This window comes from Ascidia mentula, chromosome 3 (assembly GCF_947561715.1).
Source record: "Ascidia mentula chromosome 3, kaAscMent1.1, whole genome shotgun sequence".
Classification (NCBI taxonomy): Eukaryota; Metazoa; Chordata; class Ascidiacea; order Phlebobranchia; family Ascidiidae; genus Ascidia; species Ascidia mentula.
In genome coordinates, this window is record NC_138568.1 from 13,062,224 (window position 1) to 13,069,676 (window position 7,453).

A 7,453-nucleotide genomic window follows, 5' to 3' on the forward strand; every position below is an offset into this window, starting at 1 on the left:
ATTATTGTTCAAATGAGAGGATACTGGGGTGTTTTTTAGTGGTAAGTTGTATGAAAAAGGTAATGGTATTGTCAATTTTTTAATTTTGGTGAGCAAATTTTTTTACGGTGCAACAATTGTGCACAAAATGATTTGATATAGGCCTACGTTGACATGTTGTATCTTAAGTAAATTTTACAAAAACATGATTTTTAGACTATTACCAAATAGAGCATTTTTTCTAACTTGGTTTCAAATTTTATTAAATTTAGGCATTATTTAAAGAAGTTGGTACATAGTCTGCTAAAATGGAAACCTTGGACCTTCAACACCATTTAGATCCCGGTACCGTTTTACAAAAGATGTTGTTGGTGCGAATTACTTGTTTAATTGCATCGCAACACCACACTCTAATCAAATTTTCAAGTGCTAATGAAATGTCGTCTGTGAAGCAAAAGTTCTATTCAATATCTCGGTTTCCCTCCATCATCGGAGCTATTGACTGTACTCACATACCAATAGTCTCCCCTGGAGGTGATAACGCAGAAGTGTTTCGCAACCGTAAGGGTTATTTTTCCATCAATGTCCAATGTGTCTGTGACCCATCAATGCAAATTACTAATGTTGTTGCACGATGGCCTGGTTCCACTCATGACTCATGACTCCAGGATTTTTGATAACAGCAGGTTATGTGCAGAGGTGGAAGACAACCAACACTCTGGCATTTTACTTGGTGATGGGGATATGCATGTCGTAAATATTTGCTAACCCCCTTGCAGAATCCCCAAAGTTTTGAAGCAGCGGTTTCGATGACTTCGAATTCCCTTGCGGACAAAACTTTACAAAATTAACTCTGCTATATCTTCATACAAGAATACATACAAAAATTCATAAACCTAGCTGGCGTTTAAGAAGCCGAACTTTAAGGTCGATCTTTTCTCTTTCTTCCTTTCGCACCTCAAACTTCTCTTGGTTGCGGAGCCACTTATGTTGTTCGGCTCTCCGACCTCTGCATGATCACTTACAAGTTCTGCCATATAACAATTCTTGCATAAAAATCTCTGTGTCTATAGAAAACATTTTGTCTATCATTTCCTTTTTTTCTTCGGAATCACCATGGCTGCAAGCAAAATAATTTTAGCAAATCATAACAAAAATTTGTCAAACGACATCTGTATATCTGAGATTCTGCTCCAATGGCTCAGCTAGCTTGCCGCCTCCAGTTTGGAAAGTGGCTCTTCGCTTGGCGGTTGAGCCTTGTCTTTGAGGTTTTTCCATAACCTCTGCAAGGCGGCTACATTCATTGCCTGCGATGATGTGCAGGCATTAAACTTGTCAGCAACAAGCAACCATTTTTCCTGCTTGGTCTTGCCCCATCTGTCCTTTTGTTTTCAATTATGGAGAAGAAATTATCTTCTCCAATAATGTCAACAAAGAGACACCGAGATAAAAAATTTCCCATTATTTTTAAATTCAAAATTTACCCAAGCATTTATCCTTTTTCTTCAGTTACAAAATCATGGCAAAATCATGTTTGTAGTGATTGGTGATGGTGATTAGAAGATCAAGAGTCGCAGAAGCATTTATCTGATAGATTGTCTGTTAATTGGCACGAAACAGGGAGGTTGTCTTTGCATAAATTTACACAGCATTGTGAGTATCTACACATGTATAATTCTGAAATGTAGCGTACAGTTCACTAATGATATTCTGCGCTTAATCACAGCCAATCTTATATGAAAAAGGTTATCAATGATTAGTGCAAATGAGAATGACCTGCAACCAAGAGAGCGCTGAGGTAGGCACGTGCATCTATCACGTTATATTAAAGAACAGTTCCCAGTATTGTGTGGTGCTATTGTTTTAACATGAAATTGCTTTGTCATTAACCGCATCAACCTGTTACAGTTAACCTTTAACAAGTTATGGGGAGAGACAAGTAAAATTCCAAGAGAGAGAGACAAGGCAAAATGGGTTGATTGTTGCCTAGCTATACGAGCTATTGTTTGGAACCGATTCTTTGCTTAGTTTGTAAGTTGTCGATGTGTTTTTGTTGGTGTTTTAATGAATTAAATTGGAGGGTAAATCTTAAAGGTCTACAGACTTTGTTTAAACAGTAACGCAGGAGTCAGATTATGGCAGTGTTATATTTAGTACTACGTTCCACGAACGGGCAGTGTACAGGCAACTGAACGGGCAAAATATAACAACACGCCGGAGCCATAACCTTAAGCAATATAGATTTTCAGCAAGACTGTGTGTTTTAGGACGCATACTGGTATTTATTTTTATGAAAATAAGTTTCGGTGCTGATAAATGCCCACCGTGTAGATTTATGTCACAACAGAAATTGTGTGTGCTGTTGTCATGGCGAAATTTAGGGTGTTTCAATCAGGTAGTTACTTGGTGGTGGGTGCTGTTTAGCCATCAATATTCTGGTAAAAAAATGGAACCGGATTTTGCAGAAAAATGTTTCGTTTAACTCTCCACTCATTTGCGTTTTTGTGGAAGTCCCAAATCTTCTCTATGCAATGGCATCAAAGTTAGTTGCTGAAAACATTACAGTAAATTCGATGACAGTAAAACTTATGTCGAAATTGAAGTCAGAAAATTATACAAAAACACTTTGGAAACTTTTCCGATGCTTAAACACATGCACAGTTACATTAACGGGACAAACGTGTAATTGGCAATACTCCTAAATTACAATTTGTGACCCAGACATCTTAAGCCACTGCAGAAAAACTTTATTATTAAATATAATTTTGTGTTGAATTGTATTGGGTTAAACACTTCACTCTATCCGACATATGGGTTAATCTGTGACATATGTGCAAATCGGCTTTGGGTTTTAATTTCACATCGACGTCCATATTTCGATGATATTATAAATACCTTAAGCTAAGGGGAGAACGAATATAGAGAGCTCACTGAGCGAAGAGGCCCAAGTTATGCGCATACTAAGTACATCGTTGGGAGAAAGTTGCATCGAGTGCTTACGTGTATTAATCTATGTTTCTAAGGTATGTTTCTTGATCGTTTCATGTTTTCATTAAAAGGTCGCAAAGATAGTTTTTAGCAGATGTTTTTGATAGTCTTAGGAGTCAGATAAACGGCGTGTGTTCTTTCTGCAAACCAGTGTCCCTGCTGAAGTTGTTGACTTTTCCGACGTGATATTTGAACACGCAAAATTAAACCTTCTGATATATTTGCCGCTATTTTTTGTACAATAATTGTCTCATTTGTTTAATTATGTCGACGACCAAGCTTTTTGCCTCGATTTCGGGTAAGCAGAAGGTGGTTTTGTCACGCCGCTAAGATGCACACGCACGATATTCCAGGTTATTTTGAAGAAACGAGTAGCAACACCCATGTAGGTGGCCTTCTTGATATTTCGCAATTTTCTGTACCGAACAGCACAACGACGCAGCATTCTGTAACTTTTACAGATCCGCCTTTACAAACGTTTACGACAGCTGTGGTCGATCAAACGTTTTCCCCGTTTCAACCAGCTGGACCGAGTAATATGGGTCAAGTAAGTTCTTGCGTTGAATCAATGTTTTCAACCGCGGCTCACACCTATTTCAACACACCGCGATATCCCACTCGTCCTACGTATTCTGCGCCTTCTGGACGTTTTGCAACTGTCATGGGCATCGCAAAATTGTTTTTTCGCCAATTTGCCAAAATTCGATTAAATTGTGGTTAGCGAGCGTGGGCACGATTTTTCAAAATAATAATGTCACCTGTGATATCGAAAAATTTAATCTGATAATCGCTTCTTTGAATATGGAACAGGCGCAGATAGTATAGGTACATTATCTTGGGGAAAAACGAACCGCAATCATAGGAACCGTCAAAAAGGGCACTTCTAAAAGCGTACGACACGAACTTTACCTCGATGATAAGAAACCGAGCGCATTGTTATTGTGAATGAGGGTTCTTCTGGGCAATCATGAACAGATAAGCAAGGACAAAGAAAAGTTGTTAAAGAAGCTTTTCTATGACCGACTACCAGCACACGTTAGAATCATTCTCGCGCCAGATTATGGGTTACCTGTAGAGGAATTTGCTGACAAAGAGAGCCTGGTAAGTTTCAGCCAAGTAACAGAGAAAAAGGAGGAAGTTTCGAGTCATAATAACCTTGCCGTCCGCGCATGAATGCAAGTCGATTATTTGTTACAGCATCGCTTGAGGGTAATGAGAAGATGGTAGTTGATAACTTTTTGCATTTTGGACTAACGTAGCCCATGACGTCTAACAAGTCCGTGAAACATAATGCAATGCATAGTAACATCGGGCAGATCTGTTTCTTGTAGACCTAGGGGATTGTCGCCTGAAACTTTGCAAATCGCTGAGGAGCATTTTGCCAAACAAGGTATCATTCGACCTTCTACTAGCCCTTGGACTTCCACTTTGCATGTAGTTCCCCCCCCCCCAAAAAAAATAAAAGTCTTCGTTTTGTGGGGGATTATAGGCCACTGAACTTGTTAACTGAGGACGATTCCTACCCGCTTCCATATTTGCGCGATTTTACGAATAATTTAAATGAAACAACGGTTTTTGGACCTATTGACCTACTTAGCGCATATTATCAGGTGCCGGTACATCCAGATTCGATTTCGCTTTGCTTGATTTTGCTTATTTTAGTGATGACGAAGAACATGAGATGCATCTGAGATTTCAACGTTTGACAGATTATGGAATTTTAATTGACAGGAAAAAGACTCATTTAGGTCACAGAGATACACAGCAAGGACTAAGACCGCTTAAGGACAGGCGTTTTATTCCGCCAGACACCTTAATGTCATGCTGGGCAACGAACCTAAAAATTGTAAGAAAATGTTACAATGGAAACCTGAGGCGATCAAGGCATTGGAAGAAAAAAAAAGGAAGTTTAGTGAACAGGTTTTATTACGCTAATAAATGGTATGTGACGAAAGCAATTTTACTGTTGGGGCATCTCTTAATCAGAAAAATAAAGGTGTTTGGGAACCAATTGCATTTTTTTCATTTTTTTCCAAAACAGCTTACAGGTATTGTTTTGTATTGTTTTTTAAAACTGTCAGAAAGGCCGGTACCCAACAATGAACTCAAGTTAATAGGTAACCCGCGGGGAGTTTTACACCTATTGTGCCACCTCCCTTAAGAAACTACTGGGCGATTTCAACACGTTAATATCGACATCGTGGGTCCCCTACCGGTGTGTAATGAGTTTTTAACTCTTTGACGTGTTGTTGTCGGTTTTCACGCTGGTTTGAGGCGATACCTTTAATTAATTAACAATACATTTTTGTTACACTAGGTAGCCAGGTTTTGTGCGCCTCTCTGTGTTTCTACAGACAGAGGTAGTCAATTTAGAATTGTTTAATGACTTTTGTGTACAGTTTGGGATAAAGTTAATAATCAACCTCATAATTGGCACGGGAATTTAGTACTTGTTCTTTTGGGTTTGTGCAGTGTGTATAAGCCTGACATTGACGCCTGTGCTGCTGAAATGGATAAAAAGAAATTGTCCCCGAATTATTAATATCTGAACAATTTAACAGCGTTCATGTCACATTTAAATTTCGCAAACCGCAAATCTCAAAGACAAGATCATGAATACGTCGACCCTGCTTTGGCTAGCTGTACCCATGTCTTTGTAAGGTACAAGGTTATAAATAAATCTGCCTGCATTGCAAGTTTCGCCAATAAGTGCTAATCCATTTGTTATTCAAACTTTACCTGTACTAACAGAAATAACAGACGCTCTTTCGCCAACCGCTGTCAATCCGCACGCAATCGATACATAGAGATTAGGTATGACAGCATGATGTATGTACGAATAATTATATGGATTTTGCCGGTTTTAATCACATAGTGCGCTACAGCCCTTTAAACTTTACCATGAAGCTCTGTACAAGGGGGATATGGTTTATGAAATGTCTCGGTTTACTTTATAATCCTACAACAGATTACATTAAAATAGAAAAATCTCATTTTTATTTTTTGCGTGGAAAATTTCACACAAAAAAATCAATATCTCCGCCAACGGTAGGAGTTTGTAAAGAATGACAAAGAACTAAAGTTGCACCTTTAATAGGACGACGCTTCTTCATACGACCCAAAATTCTCTGTAATCTCACATTGCTTGTCTTTGGCTATGCCGTATAGCTTCTGTTTATCTTAATTTGACTATATCTCAGTCCAAAACTTGTCTGTTAAATACTTACCCATTCCTTCTCCGTCGGCTTCGACCCAAAGTGACTATACCCACTTGTAGTATAATCTTCCCCGTTACAATAGCTACCACCCTTCTCTTCTCAGTGCGTTATCCAGTCTAAAAGACTCTTCGGTAGACCACAAGACTCTTTTTTGTATATGTATGGTGCATCTATCCCTAGTTGGGATCGATTTTTGCAAACCCCCAAAGCGAACTGCATTCCCGCAGTTTCTTACAAATAAAGATAAACAGCAATTGTAGCGTCTCGTGTTGGTCGTTAAAAATTCCTTGTAGTAACCGCATATTGCTTTTAGAATTGAAAAATTCCCATATGTAATCGGCCAGGTCACATACATCCGGGTCTATTGGTAGCCCGTTTTTTTTTCTTTCTTCTGCGAATTCAATGATCACTTTATCAGTCAGGCTTCTTCTCTTTTCCCGTTTCGGGCGAATCGGACTCTTCAGTCCATTCCGCCTCGACAAATCGTCGCTCCATGAATACTCCATCGGTATTCATTTTTATATTCATTGTTCGCAGCCCAATTATTATGATACATGAATTTAATGACACAGCATATTATTTTGAAACAAGGCTGTGAAAAAGAGGAATTGCGCTCCCGATTTCTACTTCCATCATGTAAGGCATGGCAATGTAATTGTCTATTTCATATCTAAGCAAGATCGAAACGAAACAGTCTTACCTAAAAGTCAGCCCCTTCGGGTGCACCCTGGGCAACCGGTGGAAGTGCCTTATGTCGCTGGTGGATCGAGGGATTGTTCTGGACGACAATGGCGGCTCCTCTTGGCGGAGCAGACTCCGAGGGTCGGACAAATCGGCACAGGCACCGCGAGCTCGCACGAGCTCTTGTGGAGAAATTGAAGATACTCACAAAGTTCCACAGTGGCCGGCAGGTCCATTGCGTGGAAATGATTACGTAGCATTTCTGCCAATACACTTCCTTCGTCTTTCAACATTGACACAATAAATAACTTACTAACGAGTAAGCAAACCATGGTTAAACCTCGATGCTATACATAGGCACCGCAATAAATCCGAAGTATCAAGGAAGTCAAGTTCAAAAAATCGAACCTCAAGTGCCTGCCAGACTGGATGTCGCCTGGTGAACGACGAGCCAATATGAAGAGGTCAAGATGGCCTTCCAGAGCATGAACATTTATCTGCGAGGGGGGTCAGGCCGACGGACCCCCTAGCAGTGACGGCACCCTTAACGACTTATCGAAGAGGCCCATACATTACAGATTACAAAC